General features: G+C 42.6%; 1 protein-coding gene across 1 annotated transcript in view; it reads left to right on the top strand.

Moving 5' to 3' along the window:
- Positions 1–15,880, top strand: part of LOC144763712 (uncharacterized) — a 3,323,440-nt gene that overhangs the window by 372,167 nt on the left and 2,935,393 nt on the right. The window lies entirely within an intron of this gene.

Below are 15,880 nucleotides of genomic sequence, written 5' to 3' on the forward strand. Positions count from 1 at the left end.
TTTTAGCAATTTTAAGTAATATATGTAATTTAAAAAGAATTAAACATACATTTATAAAATGTTTTATATATACATACTTAAAAATAATAAATATTCATTTTAATTAACTATAAAATGTTAGAAATATATTAAAAAATAAAGATAAATATATATACATATACATTTTTTAAACATTTTTTATTAACTTTATAAGTGTCAAGATACACATATACCATACAGTGCATGAATATTGCTGCAATTACAGATCCGCGTGTACACTTGTAATGTTCATTGCACATTTCACCAACATTTTACAATTTGAAACATGGTCCGTGACACTTTTAACATAACTACGTGAATAACCCCCCTCCCTCCATATGAACCCTTATGAGATTATATATGACTGGTATAAAGATACAATACAATCAGGCAAAGCTGGGTCTAGCAGCGACTGACTTGCGTATAATATGTTTCGTAAACGGACTATTAACATGTCTTGGACCCTTCCTGCACATTTGTCCATATATAACTGCAGGACCTTGTAACCTCCAAACCCCTGCTATATCTCCTTAACAATTCTTTTACCTTAAAATCTTCCAGTATCGTGTTCCACTCTAGGGAGATAGGCTTTTTGCGCAAACCCCTGTCTTCTTCCCTCTTAAGCTCAGGGCTCTCTGCTTTGCCCCATCTCACCACCTCGCTATACCACTCGATCACTAACGGTGCCGCAGTGGCTTTTCAGCGTTTAGTTATTGCACGCTTGGAAATACATATATATACATACACCTGTAACATACTTTTTTTTTAAATTTACAATATAAATTAAAATATAAATTTTTAAACCTACATTTTACACTACATTTAGTGCAACAGTAGGGAAAGTGTTGGATAGCGGACGATAAAAAATGACTATTCCCACTCCAGCGAGTGCAACAGTAGGGAAAGTGTTGGATAGCGTAGGGGTATAAATTACTATTCCCACTCCTGTGAATGCAACAGTAGGGAAAGTGTTGGATAGCGGAGGGGTTAAAACTACTATTCCCACAGAAAAAAATTCAAATTTAAAAACAAATAAAATATCAACTGCAATACAAAATATAATAAAAAAACAAAAACAAAACATGTCTTAAAATATAAAAAATACCGAAACATAGAAAAATATGATAATGTAGCAAGAATCTAAAACGTACATAAAAATAATTTTTTTTTAATTTAACAAAAATTGAACGCATATTTTGTAATACAAATTAATTTTAATTAAAAAATTAAAATTACATAAATGTAAAATGTATTTTCCTACCCTATAACACCACACAATTTACAACAAACATCTAAATTAAACAAAACAGTGTACCTCCATAATTAACACAATTAATTATCAATTAAACCAATATTAATAATTATAAAACACATTTAAAAATATGAACATTAATGTACTAACCAAACGTTACAGTTAATGAACCTAAATGAACCTAAATCCCCAAACAAAATAAAAACTAAACAATTACCAAAAATATTTATCAATTACTAAATAAATATTAATGATCAAGTAATGATTAATTCAACTAAATTGCTTTCCACCCTCTACCCCAATAAACACCAAAACACACATCTAAAAATATTTACACAATTTCCATAACTAATTTTACATTCATAAATTAAGATCAATTAACAAATCATTAATTTTAAAAAAATTACTTCCCACCATTTACCACTATCAACCCCACAACTCACAAAATTATTAGACAATTGGCATATTTACATTTTAATTAATTGATTAATTAGCAAATTATTAATTAATTAGAAATAAATTCACTCCCACTATATTCCCCTATAAATGACTCCTCCAATTTCGTGAAACATGACACAATTAACAATTAATAACAATTAACAAACACAATATAAATAATTATAAATAAATTATTTCACACAATTAACATGATAAATTAAAATGAATTAAAATGTTCTATTATCAATCAAACCAACCACAACCTGCTCCTAAAAAATCACACAATTAACATAATTGCCAAATAATTAATAAGAAATAACAATACATAATTCATAATAAATTAATTCCCACAACTAATATAAAATAAATAAATATTCAATAATAAAACATATTAATACATTCTTTATAATTAAATTACTTCCCACACTACTCCTCTATCAACCCACAACCCGCTCATAAAAAAATGACACAATTAAAACATAATTACCCATTAATTAATAATTATCAACCAATCATGAATAATTAATAATAAATTAACTCTCACAATTAACAATATAAAATATTAAATACATAAAAATTTATATAAAAATTATAAATTATAATTAAACTACTTCCCACCCTATTCCCCTATAAAACAACAAGCCGCTCCTAAAAAATGACACAATTAACATATTTATCAATTAATCAATAAAAACTAACAGCCAACTAATAATTAATTAATAATAAATTAATTCCCACAATTAACAGTATCAAATCAAAAATAAATAATAAATAAAAATTAATATTCAATTTATTATAACTAAATTACTTCCCACCCTATTCCCCTACTCGCTACGGAACTAAAACAAAAAATTTAATTACAATAAAATGTATAACTTCTAAAAATGTAACACATATTAAAAAACAAATGCAATACTTAGACAAAAAATTAGATCACATACGTTTAAAATACATAACACTAACTAAATTTTTGCAAACAATATTAATGACTTAGATATTTTTGAAAACTATATTTCTTACCTTAAACACGATATTCTTGACCACGATATTCTTGCAGTCAATATTTTATGTATCTCGATATTTTTCAATCTATATTAGTGCAAGTCTACATTTCCTACTCAATATTCTGACTCTTTACTGCGATGTTACCTTGTGGCCATCTGGACGCCAGCCAAGGTCCGCCCATCATATAGTAATCATTTGAAGGGTGTTTTTAATCAAAATTGCAAATCATGAAATGATATAACATTTATATGGCATATATCATGTAGGAAAACGAACCCTGAGTCAATCCAAGAATAATCCAATCGAAATAACAGCACAGTCCAATACAAAACAGAGTTACCAATGATCTGTTTTATTGATATAAATTACAGGTCCCTTTTTTAAAAAAATGGTAACATTTTGGTAGACAAAGGTATAAATATATACACACTGAAAAACATAGGTTAAAGTGACATCATAGTTAGGTTAGGTGCTAAGACCTTAATTTATGTTATAATAACCCCCCAGAAATTTACTGAAAAAGACAACGGTTAAAGTGTAGTTATGGCTAGTTAGGTGCTGGATTGAGATTCGAGCTAAAGTTAAAACACTTCCACAACCATTGAAAAAACAGTTCTAGTCTAGTGAACTAACTATAACTTGCACTTTCATCATGCACTGCTTAAGACCTCGCATATTACATCACTCATGACTTGTTAAATAACTTAATTGATGACATAATTCATGACATCTCAGTCATAGCCTCCTGCAAATATATATATGCCACATTTTTTTAGGGGAGAGGGTACTTGGCCCTCCTCCCTGGGCCGAATATTGGCCCTGGGAATCCCACCCCATGTGGCCTAACCTTATTGTAAATGGAGAACGGGGCACCAGCCCCCTCCCCTGGATTATTTCTGGCACTTTGGATCCCATCTCCTGGGACCCAGCCATATTCATAAAGAGATGGGGGGCACACGGCCCCCTCCCTGGGCCTATATTGGATCTTTGGAACATCATCACCCGGGTCCTGGCCTGTAAATGATGGGTGCCCTGGTGCCCACCCAGGGCACCCACTGTATATTTAAAAGTGGTAGGGGACACGCAGCGCCCTCCCCAGGTGAATTTGAACCCTGGGCACTCCATCCCCCAGGGCCCATCCAGTAAATGGTGGGTTCCCTGGAACCCACCCAGAGCACCCACTACATAATCAAAAGGGGAAGAGGGCACGCAGCCTCCCCTCCCTGGTGCAAATTTTCTCCCGGGGGCCCTATCTCCTGAGGCCTGGGCACATGATCAATGGGGAGGGGGCCACGCAGCACTACCTCCCTAGGCCATTATTGGTCCCAGTAACCCCATCCCCCGGCCAGTAACAGGTGTATGCCCTGGAGCCCACTGAGGGCACCCACTTCCTATTTCATTTAGGTCGCGCGGAGCGGCCCCAGCTGGCTCCCTCCTCCACCCAGAGCTGACATTGCTATCGCTCCCAGGGAGCAGCTAAACATGCTGCTTCATGCAGGCAGGAGCAATTTTTTGTGTGTTTCCCTGCCTGCTTCAGAGTGGGCAGGGAAACAGATGGAAAGTCACTTCCCAGCGGGCAGGAGCCTTTTACATGCTAATGCCCGCCGGGCGTGAACTTAGGGCCTAATTACGACTGCTGCGGTCCATTGTACTTCTGTAGTCGGGGTGGCAGTCCGTGGCCCGCCAGACTGGTGGTCCACCTGCCGTATTGAGAGTACGGCGTTAGGACCACCACTGGACTGCTGTAACCAGCAGGAATCCTTGATCCTGCGGCAGTGGCGCAGCGGTCTGAGGCAGCAATATGGTGCCAGTGGTGCTGCGGCACCACCCAGAATATTACGAGTTACCTCACTGCGACCCTATCCGTGGGGGTGAGCCCGCAATGAAAAGGGTGGCAGTGAGGCAACTGGCCTCCTGCTGCTTCTGGGCATGGGGGTGCATGCAGGGGGCGCATATCGTGCACCCTGTATTTCTGCACCCCCCGTTCCTGCACAGGAAGAAATGCACGACATAGTGCATTTCTTCCTGTGCAGCAATGTGCTTTGGCAGTTCCACAGCACTTCCTTTCTATGGCTCTTCTTTGAGCCTTAAAAAGAAACCACCATGGGACCGCTACAGCACACACCGACCGCCAGGATTAAACTCATAATCCGGGAGGTGGTCTGACTTCAAGTTTGGTGATCTTCCTGCAGGGCGCTGGTGTGGCGGCCGGCAGGAAGATCTCCAAACTCAGAATCAGGAACTTAGTGTTCGCTCTTGCTAGGTCGGAGCTTTGAAATAGCTTCCGCCAAGTGAGAGTAAACACACTATGTCACATGGAGAAGTGTGGCTCAGGGGTTAGAGGCAGCAGACCCGGAAGCTGAGATCGGTCCTGGACCAGGGTTCAATTCCCCGCCTCGGCGGGGTCTTGGGCTAAAAATTCCACGGACTCGATAATTCTCGCCCCGGTGCCTCCTCGACTCACGGGTTCACACTCTGCGACTCTGGGCAATAGCTTGCTTAATCTCCACAACGGCCCCTCGCGGCGGGATGCCTGACTTTCACCTTGTGGATACCCTGCTATCTCACAGGGGAATACCAGGAAGGGTTCCCTAAGCAAGCGCCGGGAAACCCACTGCGGGTAGCTGTGCGCTATATAAGCTCAACTACATGGTAGGTAAACTGTGTCACCTCCATCACAATGGTTTATGAGCTCCAAGGGGACTCACAAGTGAGGCTAGAGTACAGAGACTACGGGGTGCGTCTCCATGAGGACTGAGAAGTTAGGTTCTGCCCCAAATCAATAGGTCTCATGCAGCTGAACGCTACGGTACATCCATATCTTGATGACAGACTTAAGGGGCAGATAGATACGAGTGGCGCAGGGTCAGGGGACCGATGCGCAAGGCGGCTGGGACTTGGACCCGGGGTATGAAGTGCCTATGGCCTTACCATATTCTTAGTTGGTCAGGGGTCCCTGGGGTCTTAAAAAGCCCCCATCCCCTTTTATGAAATCAGCCGGGCCCCTGGGAATGGGTTCCCCAGAGCTGAAATCCGCATGGAGATGGGGGACACGAGCACCTCCTTCGCCTTAATATAAAATGTATTTTCTCTCCAGGACCTGGCCCATCTGGGGGGCAAAGTAAAGCAAGCCAAGATCTGCGGTTCCTCTGTGGTTTCCCAACAAATTTGGAGAAACAAACATGTTTTTGTCCACAGGCGGGGTCTCTGTGGGACCCCACCATCAGGCCTAGGGGGTCAGGGTAATCCTGCCCTGCCCCTTCTTTTTTCTTGAACTTTGGAGGATTCTGAGTGCCAAAATGGCTGCCAATTCTTCCTGGTTGACGTGTGAGCAGCCAATTAGATCTCACCCTGAGATCTTTCAGACTCTGTGCGTCCCTAATTATATAAATGTAATTTTTCTTTAATAACTTCAAAATTACTAAACTGATTTACACCAAATAACAAAAAGAGATATTTCTGGACCAAGGTCTAGCTGTCTGTCATATCTGGTTTAAATTCATTCAGCGGTTTGGACTGTAGTTGTGTTCAAAATACCTATGGAAAGTGCATAGTGAAAACGCGTTTTGGGCCATTTCCCCACTTTTACTTGGCCATCGACTGACAAATCACCCCAAAACCTTCGAGACAATAGCTGCGCTGATTGGTGTACTAGTTTTGAAAATTTTTGTGATGATTCTTCGAACAGCACCAAAGTTATTAGCAAAACAAAAAAACGCTCTGTGAATGGAAACAGGTCCTAACTATAAATACTTACTGGCGACCACCAGTAGGCAATGTATACCTATCGCCATTAAAAATTTGACATTACTGAAGTGTTAATAGATCAAATATAGATATAGACATACGTAAATGCACACATGTATATTTATTCCTACATACAAATGAAAGGGGATGAGTTAAAAATACATAAATCAGGTGAGGTTAATATTTAATAGCATGATTTAAATGTAATAAACATTAAGAGAGAAAAAAATAAAAGTTTTTAAAAAGTGGCAATAAATGTAGGCTGTCAAACCAGATGCATAGCTTCTGCATACTTGCCAACATCTAGAGTAATCCTTTTTTTCCTCAACTATCTTGCAAAGATTCCTAGTGAAGGCAGCAATAAACACAGAACAGAAGGTAAAGTGCTCCTGAATCATACCATTAGCATCATTGTATGTACAGATGTTGTTCTGATTGTATGGCTAAGCACCCCTGCGGGGGAAGGCTTCAACACACAGACATTACCACAGTCCTTTGAGTCTTGCTTTAGAACAGCTGTCTGCAGACTCGGGGAATTTGTGAGGAAAAATAAAGATCACCTGGACACTGATCCAGAGAGCAAAAGATACCATACTGAGAGTTTTCTGTTATGATTTAAGACGCCCTTAATGGCATGTGGGGGATGCAATTATCATTAATTTCACCCTTATGCTTTTGTGAAAGAAATAAAGAATGTAAACGACCCACAAAGGAAATAATTAATGTCAGGAAAACAAATGCTTGTTTGGTGTTTGTCGTAGGAAGGGTTCTTTTTCAGCAGTTGAATTTCAGCTCTTTGCACTTTTTTGTAACAGTAATTCTCATGGAAGATATTACAACCACTTCAATTTCATGCGCAGATTTCAGGCTATAGCTAAGAATAATATTATAACTCATCATTTGGAACTGGTACCTTTTTAAAAAAAACAAAGCAGCCGTTTAATTTTGTTTTTTCATGGTTGATGGCTATCGGAATTAAAAATTCACTTCTTGTTTCCTCTTTCTTTGGAACTTGATAGGGAGTATGCTGTTCCCTTGCCTTCCCTATTACCTCCTTTCCTTCCTTGGCACTAATTGCGTCTGGATGGCCAATGAGTGGCCTAAGCTGGCTGGGGGCAACATGTTAGCCAATTAAGAAATATGAATAAAGATCAGGACTAGATCTGAAGAAGCTATGCCTCATCTGAAGAAGCTATGCCTCATCTGAAGAAGGTATGCTTGTTGCCCTCACACGCATCCTTATAGATGCAACAGGTGTAGTCCCTGAATTTTTCCCAAGCCATCATACTTTAGCTTAAGTTGGGAATATTGGGCTTTACAGCTTACACTTGGTGCAAAAAGGACTTGGGGGAGTTAAGAGATTCAATTGAAAAAGGCATTGGTTTGCAGTCACTTTCAAATAAAATATCGACTCCTGCTGAAAGTTTTTTGTTCCACATTCACTTCTCTGCCCAGAACCCCGAAAAATGTGTTGTTGAAGCAATACAGTGCCAAAACTTACCTACGTTAAGACAGCCAAAAACAAGTGAACTCCATGGCTTTGAGCGAACTGAAAGAAATGAAGCGTCTGGACTTACAGATTTTTAGATCTGATTCAATAGTTTCATGGTTTGTGCACAATGTGTGGTGCTGTAAAAGAAGAGGTGACAATGCTATATGATAAATATCAGCAATTTTAAGTAATTTGTCATAAAGCACATAAAATGTACACACCAAAAATAGTCGATCACAAAGCAAAATGTAGTACAAACATGAATGTATCAAAAACCAGTTTGTGGCCAGATGCGCTAGAATTTCTTTTCACAATAATTCACAGTCATTCATAGGAGGTATAACTAAATATTACAAGATTGTGGACTTTTTTTCATTTTCAAAGAATAGTTGAAGATTGTCACTTTCTGAATATTTTAACAGTTTATGTGAATTAAACAAAACTTTCTGTTAGTGAGACTGAGAACAACTAACCTCCATTAGAATGAAGGACCTTGGGTTTGGATCTAAATAAAAATGCAACACTTAAATGTCGCTTGGAAGTGCATTTTCTTGATTTGAAGGATTTCTTAAAATCTCTAATACTCAGGGGTCATCTGTAACTATGCAGTCATTTTGTCCCTGCTAACTCAAAGGCTGATCGGATAGGATAGCACAACTTATCTCCGCTTTCATCACAAGCAATAAGCGGCTGGAAGGTTTTTTGTTTTTTGTTAACATATTTTTATTAGCATTTCCGCAAAGCATACAGTTTGCACATTACAACCAGAAATGCGTCCGAATCATTAGAAAAAATACAAAGCAATGCATCAGGAGAGGTAGCAAGGTTGCCTTAGCTTGTTCACTTATATCCATGCCTTCCTCTAGGACACTTCAATAATGTCCAGTACAGTGTCTAGTGATGAACAGGTCTAGGATATCCCCCTTCTCAAGATGCGTACAGATAACCCATCTTTCTTTTGTGACAGAGTTTTGCTCAGCCCTTCCAACACGGAAGGTCCCTTAATTAAAGCCCCTAGAATAAGAAAGAAAAACCCAGACAATAAAAGTAAAAACAACACCCACCCCTCCCAACAAGGTAGATTGTGGCAATGCTATATATGGAAGATGGTTCACCACCTGGTCATGTGCTAGCAGTTCAAAATTGGAAGAGATGCATATCCCTAAGAGAGGGGGGACAGATCACCAGCAGCAAGCCCTGTGTAAGTAAAGCAACCAGTGGTCCCCACTTGTATTCAAAGCTCTTATAATCGTCGTGGAAGATGTCCGCCATTCTCTCAAAACATAGTAACTTCCAGAGGCGCGAGTGCCATATTGAAAGAGTAGGAGCTGATTTTTTTCTTTCCAGCAGCTGCAATTGCTACTTTCGCAGCTCCTATGCATGTCCACATAATGGCATTATCCGCTTTGGTTTGGTGTTCAAGAGAAGGATCACGGATACCTAGGAGGACCCCTTCCATAGTAGTCATTATGGGATAGCCTAACATGGTTTTAATTTGTGCAAGAATCTCCCAAAATGGTCTGATGGTGGGGCAATCCCACCAGATATGTTGGAAATCCCCGAGCAAACCACAGCCCCTCCAGCACCTGTCTGATGTGTTCGGGAAAATTTGTTTGAGTTTGGCCGGCTATAGATACCAGTTCATCAGTGTTTTTAAGTGTGCATCCCTAAGTTCCAGAGAGTGATTACATTTCGTGATATCAGGCCATAGCGCAACCCACTCCCTGTCTAGAATTTCCATTTGTAATATCCCCTCCCACATAAACATGTATGTAGTCCCACTCCTCCCTCTGTTCTGGGGCGTCTTAGTATTGAAAAGGATAATTGGGCCCTCCCTCCTTGCCATATGAACCATGTAAGCATGGATTTAATTTTAGGTAGGAATGCCGCGTCTAAATCACTGGCAAAGCCTGGAATAGATATAGCAGTTTGGGGAGCACTGTCATTTTGATCACAAGTATCCGGCCGAGTCAAGATTTAACAATGGTTTTCAACGTTTAAGATAGTTTTGGAGCTGGAGAAGACCAGATGGGAAATTGGCTTTATAAAACGCCCTTCAACCCGTGATGTCAACTGGATCCCCAGGTACTGAAGGGAACGATCAGACCATTGCAGTGGGGAATGGGACTGTATGTCGCTGGCTTCGTCGCCTGGGACCGTGAGATTAAGTATATATGATTTATCGAGATTGACCTTGAACTTGGCCAGCTCAGAATGCAGTGCGGGAAGGGATAGTGAGCGTTCCGTGAGGGACAAGAGCACATCATCTGCGAAAAGTTACATTTTATGGGTGTCTCCAGCAAAAGGTATCCCTTTAATCATCTGTCTTTCTCGAATGGTCATGACCAGTGGCTCAATACTGAGAGCGAATAGTAAAGGTGACAGGGAGCACCCTTGTCGAGTGCCTCTCGCAAGGGAGAAAGTGGCAGAGAGTACACCATTGACCTGCCCCCAGGAACTGGGATGAGTGTAATTGGCCTTGATCATCTGAATAAATGTATCTGCGAAGCCGAAGTGCATTAACGTGCAAAATAAGAATGACCACTCCACCCGATCAAAGGCCTTCTCTGCGTCTAATCCAACAAGCACTGCCGGAATATTGCGCTTTGCAACTTTTTCAATGAGTTGTACTATGCGTCTACTATGCGTCTAATATTATCATGTGTCTGACGTCCTTTGATGAATCCGGAAAGATCAGGGTGGATTAGGTCTGGCATCAGATAATTCAGCCGGGTCGCTAGAATGGTAGAATACAGCTTTGCATCTAAATTTAAGAGTGCGATTGGGCGGTAGGAGGCACACAGATGTACATTTTCCCGTGTTTAAGGATGACCGTCACAACAGCCTCTGCCATTGAGGGGGTAACCTCTCCGGTCACTGCCATGTGATTAAAAAGAGTCGTGCGGTGTGGTACAAGGCCGGGAGCAAAGGTTCTGTAGAAGTGGGCCATTAGTCCGTCTGGCCCAGGTGTAGTTTCAGGGCACTGATGGCCACGGTCACCTCCTCTACTGTTATGGGGGCCGTGAGTCAATTTCAAAGCCTGGAGATAGTTATCTTGTAACCCCTCATTTCATGATTCCCCAGTATACAGAGCCCAGTAGAAGGAACCAAATAAGTCTGCCTTATCTTTATCCATGTGTATTAGCTCATCAGACCCATCCTGTATGCCTTCAATATATTCCCTTTCGCGTTTCTCTTTCAGTTGTCTAGCTAAATGTTTGCCTATTTTGTTCCCCATGGTTTTTGAGATGTGAAGCAGTTTAAGTGTGTGAGCTTCGCTCTATTGTTGTAGATAGCCCTCAATTTACCCTGGAGTGCGGTAAGATTGTGTAGCGTAGTTCTATTAGGGTTTGATTTATGCGTCGCTTCCGCCACTTCCAGTTCCGCCTCTAGGTTCTCCCTTTCTTTAACTCGTTGTCTATTTAAGGTGGAGATGAGCTCTATACATTTCCCCCTTATGACTGATTTAAAAGCATCCCATTGTATTACCCATGGAAGTATCTTCCAGTCTATTTAAGTTAAAAAAATCTGTGATCGCTTCTCGAAGTTCAGTTAGCAATACCCTGTCTCTTGTAGGGGCGATGGGAAATACCATTTAGTTGTAATCGATGAGGCCGCCCCCCCATTGTAAACAAATTGAGACAGGTCAGTGGTCTGAAAGAGAGAGGGGGAAAATCTTAGCTTCCTTAAGCGCGCCTATTAGGGGTTGACTGATAAAAATATAGTCCAGTCTAGAGTAGGTGAGGTGTACTTGAGAATAAAATGTATAATCCCTAGACTGAGGATACATAGTACGCCAGGCATCACGAAGACCCGAATCATGGATTCTTTGCTTAGTGTCTGCGGTGAATGAGCTAGTTTCAGATCGGTGTGGGTGGATGCTGTCTAAATCTGCTTGCCAGGTAAGAATAAAATCACCCATTAGGTTCGATGGCCCCGCCGCAAAATCATCTATTATGCCTAATAGGCCAGTGTTTGGCGCTTAAGCCGCAATAAGGGTGCATAGCTTACCCTTCAGTGTTCCCTTACCCATACCATCCTACCCTCCTTGTCCGATTGAATAGCCAGTTGTTGAAATTTCTTCGAGGCATGGAATAGCAGTGCAACCCCACAGTGCTTAGTATGTTCTGAGGATCTGTAGATATGGGGTATTGTTTATGTCTCCGTAGATGTGTCTCCTGAAGTGCCACTATGTCAAAGTGATAATCAACGAGATATTTCCAGATTTTTTGTCTCTTTTGTGGGAAGTTGAGACCTTTGACATTCGATGAACCTATAGTAATTACCATCTTCCCATAGTATACTTCTCCTCCCTTCTCACCCCTCTCTCGTAAAGTATAGTGTGTGCAGCTACGACAGTTGACCAGTGTGTGCCCCCTAGGTGTGCCCCCCAGGTGTGCCCCCCAGGTGTGCCTGACGTGGCATGTGCTCCCTGACCAGAAGATTGGTGTGTTGCCTATCCAAGTGAAGTTGCCACCACTCCTTTAACCTTTCCCCTCCCCACAACCTAAGAAAAAAATAGAAAATCCCAACGCCCAACATGTGTCAGATCGATAGTAAGTCTCCGCCCGTAGAAGTAGTCAATTATCCGACGCTGCGCCACTCGTATCTATCTGCCCCCTTATGTCTGTCATCAAGATATGAATGTACAGTAGCGTTCAGCTGCATGAGACCGATCGATTTGGGTCAGAGCCTAACTTCTCAGTCTTCATGGAGACGCACCCTGTAGCCTCTTTACGCTAGCCTCACTTGAGTCCCCTTGGAGCTCATAGACCATTGTGATGGCGCTGCCCCATTCCAATTTGTCCCCCATCCTTTGCTTTGTGAAGGCGCAAGATTGGTTGCCGGCAGCCCCAATAGGTCCAGTCCCTCTCTCAAGTCTGTGATGTAACGTTGCTTGTTTTTGTACTCAAAGCTGAACCCAATCAGGTATGTCCATCGATACCTGACTTTGTCGTCACATAATTTGGAAGTGATAGGTCGAAACTGTTGCCCCCTCGCCAAGGTTGCTGGTGCAAGGTCTTGATAGATGCTGCAGGTATGACCCTGGAAGGAGATAGAATTACTTTTCCTGGCCGCCAGTATAACTGCCTCTTTCACTTTGTAAGAGTGAAATTTCCCGTGTACACCTCCGTTCCCCAGCCGGTGAACCTCCGACTTGATGCGCCCTTTCCAGCTTGACCTTAAGAATTTGTGGGCTTAGGATCTCAGCAAAGAGGCCCTCGAGAAAAGCTTCAAGATCTGGGCCTTTAGCTTCCTCCTCCTGGTCGCAGATCCTATAGTTGTCTCTCCGGGCCCTGTTTTATAGATCTTCAGCTTTCAGTTGAGTTTGGTGGAGTTGGTCCTGGAGGGCTCGAATTTCGTCCTGCATATCCGAGGTTCGCTTATCAACTTCCTGAGTCTGCGTTTCCAGGTCTACCACTCTGACTCCCACGGAGTCCACATCCTGCCGGGGGCTGTCCATTCTCTCATTGAGGACGGTCGTCAGTTGGTCAATGGAGGCCTTGATGCCCTGACTTAGCTCCTTTCGAAGTTCTGTTTTGCAATCTCAAAGAGAGTTCATGAGTTTGTCTTTCGTGAGGGCCATGGTTTCCGAGCTCTCGTCACGTTCTGATGGCAGTTGTTTGTCCGCTGAAGTGAAGAAGTCAGAGATTTTATTTGTGGTTTTGGTCAGCACCCTCTTTGGCGGCATAGAGGCGGGTTGGCCGCTAATCCCACTCCGTACAGAAAGCCCTCCACCGCCTCTCCTTGTCCCCATGGCAGGCTGCCGCCGTGGGCCGCTAAAGGATTTGCGGCAGGGGTCTGTGATCTCCTTCCCAATAAGCCGCTGGTCCCTCATATCATTTGTAGCAATCCTCCAGGGAAAGGGCCACGATGCGTGTATTTATATATCTGCTGGACTTCACCTTATCAGAGGATCCTCGTCATTAAGCAAATGCTTGCCTGTGCCCCCCCAGTCAGAACTGGGACACACTATCTGTTCCAGTCGCAATGAGAGAGGTCTGCGCTGTACAGAGGCTTGTTGTGCAGTTGTTTTATTTGCTGGCTCTGACCCTGAAGGGAATGCGGTGGCTGGGGCCCTCTCACGCAGCGAATACGATTTTCCCCATGCGCCCAGGTTCTTAGTGGCCCACGTTTGGATGCAGCAGCCTGGAGCAGTTGCAGACCCTCCAGAGTGCCTGGACCGTGTGTTGTGCGGCCACCTCGACGTTCCACCCTCGCCGCGGAGACTCCAAGCAGTGGGTGCGCACTTGGCCTTAAGTCGGGCCGAAAGGCTGTCCAACAACGTTGCTTGGTCGTGCTGCGGCCGCCATTTTAATGTCAGGTATCGGGCGCTCGCCTCTCCCAGGAATCGGCCGGTTGTCAACTGTGCCCAGACCGGGCAAGATAGATCAAGTCGTGGTCCCTCCTCTCTTGTGGCGCAGCATCAGCATATCACAAAGGGGGCCCCCAGCGAACCCACCCGCATCGGCGGCGTGGCGTGAAGCACCCGGGCCAGCAGCAACGGTAACTCTACCCATGCGCCTCTCCGTGATAGCAGCTGTTGCAGAGGTGCACCGCCCAGATAAGAGCACAAGATTCTGGCGCCACTTTCTTATTGCTGACTTCTCCGCGGCAGTCGGGAATCAGAACAGCCTTGAGATTGGCGGCCGCCATTTTGAGGTGCCTCGCAGCTGGAGCAACATAGCTTCTTAATGGCCTTCAATAAAAAGTGAGTTCTGGGTTTCAGTACCTGCACCAGTCGCAGTGCTTACGTTTGGTGACCTATGCATCAGTGGCTGCTTTAGGGCGGCAGATATGTCCCGGAGACTCGAGCGCAGACCGGGAGCCGAGACGGATTACGTCCGTTCAGCCATCTTGCCGGCCACGCCCCCCTTCAAGCCAATTTTGACTTTGTTGACTTCGGGTGTGAAGCTGTTAAAATATTTGAAGCACATTATCTACAGTATCATAAACTATGAAACATGAGATGGTAGTTCACTATAGGTGTATTTTGTGAACCATATGTTAGTGGTGTTAGATTTTTTTGGTCTCACCTATCTACATGTTTGCGAAAGACCCGTTGTGGGTCACGTCAAAACTTACAATGGGCCTATGGCCAACCCACTGCTAACCACTAGTTGGCTTTCTCGTCACCCGGATTTGCTTGCTTCTCTTCCTCTTATTGTATTAGTTCTTCTTTTTATTCCTCTTGATTGGATGACGTACACTTACACTGATCACCCTTAGGGAACTACTTTTTCTCTTTGTTCCTCAGGGCTCCATGAGAGTTCAGTGTTTTCTTGTGTTTGCTCCTGCGCTGATTTCCCCCTCATACCTCCCCTTCCTCAAGCTCTTCCATTGCTCTCCCACGTTACCTTCTCTCCCACACACTCCTCCACTGCACCTCCACCCTCTCCGGTTGCAGTCCTTTGTAAAGAACGTAAGTCCTATTATTTAGAGGTCCAGTAACTACAATGTATTTACTGCTATCTTGGAATGGTAAATAAAGAAACAAAATGATGGCTATGGATGACGTATATACGTGTGGATTAATGCTGATGCATGTGAGCCCATACATCATCAGTTTGGGTTTCCATAGCACTTCTTGTTTCCCCTTATACTTCACAGTACTGGAAAAAAGCTTGTCATTTTGCTGATGCTGCGCAGTATCCCCAAAAGAAGCATTGGCAGTGCCAATAGGTTCAATACTTTGATTTTTTGTTTTTTTACAATGCCAACATTTTACAAAGTTATTGAATTTAGCAAGTTAAATTCCACGCTAATGAAAACATCCAGGTACAGCACTTAGTATTTCCATCATATTTCCATGCAGGCAAATGTAAGTAGAATTCCTCAGGTACTTAACAGTTTGCTGATCTATTTATGCTCAAAGTTATTGCAGAGTATAACATCAAACATTTCTGTAAAGCATATCAGCTGCAGAA

Source organism: Lissotriton helveticus, chromosome 6 (assembly GCF_964261635.1).
Source record: "Lissotriton helveticus chromosome 6, aLisHel1.1, whole genome shotgun sequence".
NCBI classification, from domain to species: domain Eukaryota; kingdom Metazoa; phylum Chordata; class Amphibia; order Caudata; family Salamandridae; genus Lissotriton; species Lissotriton helveticus.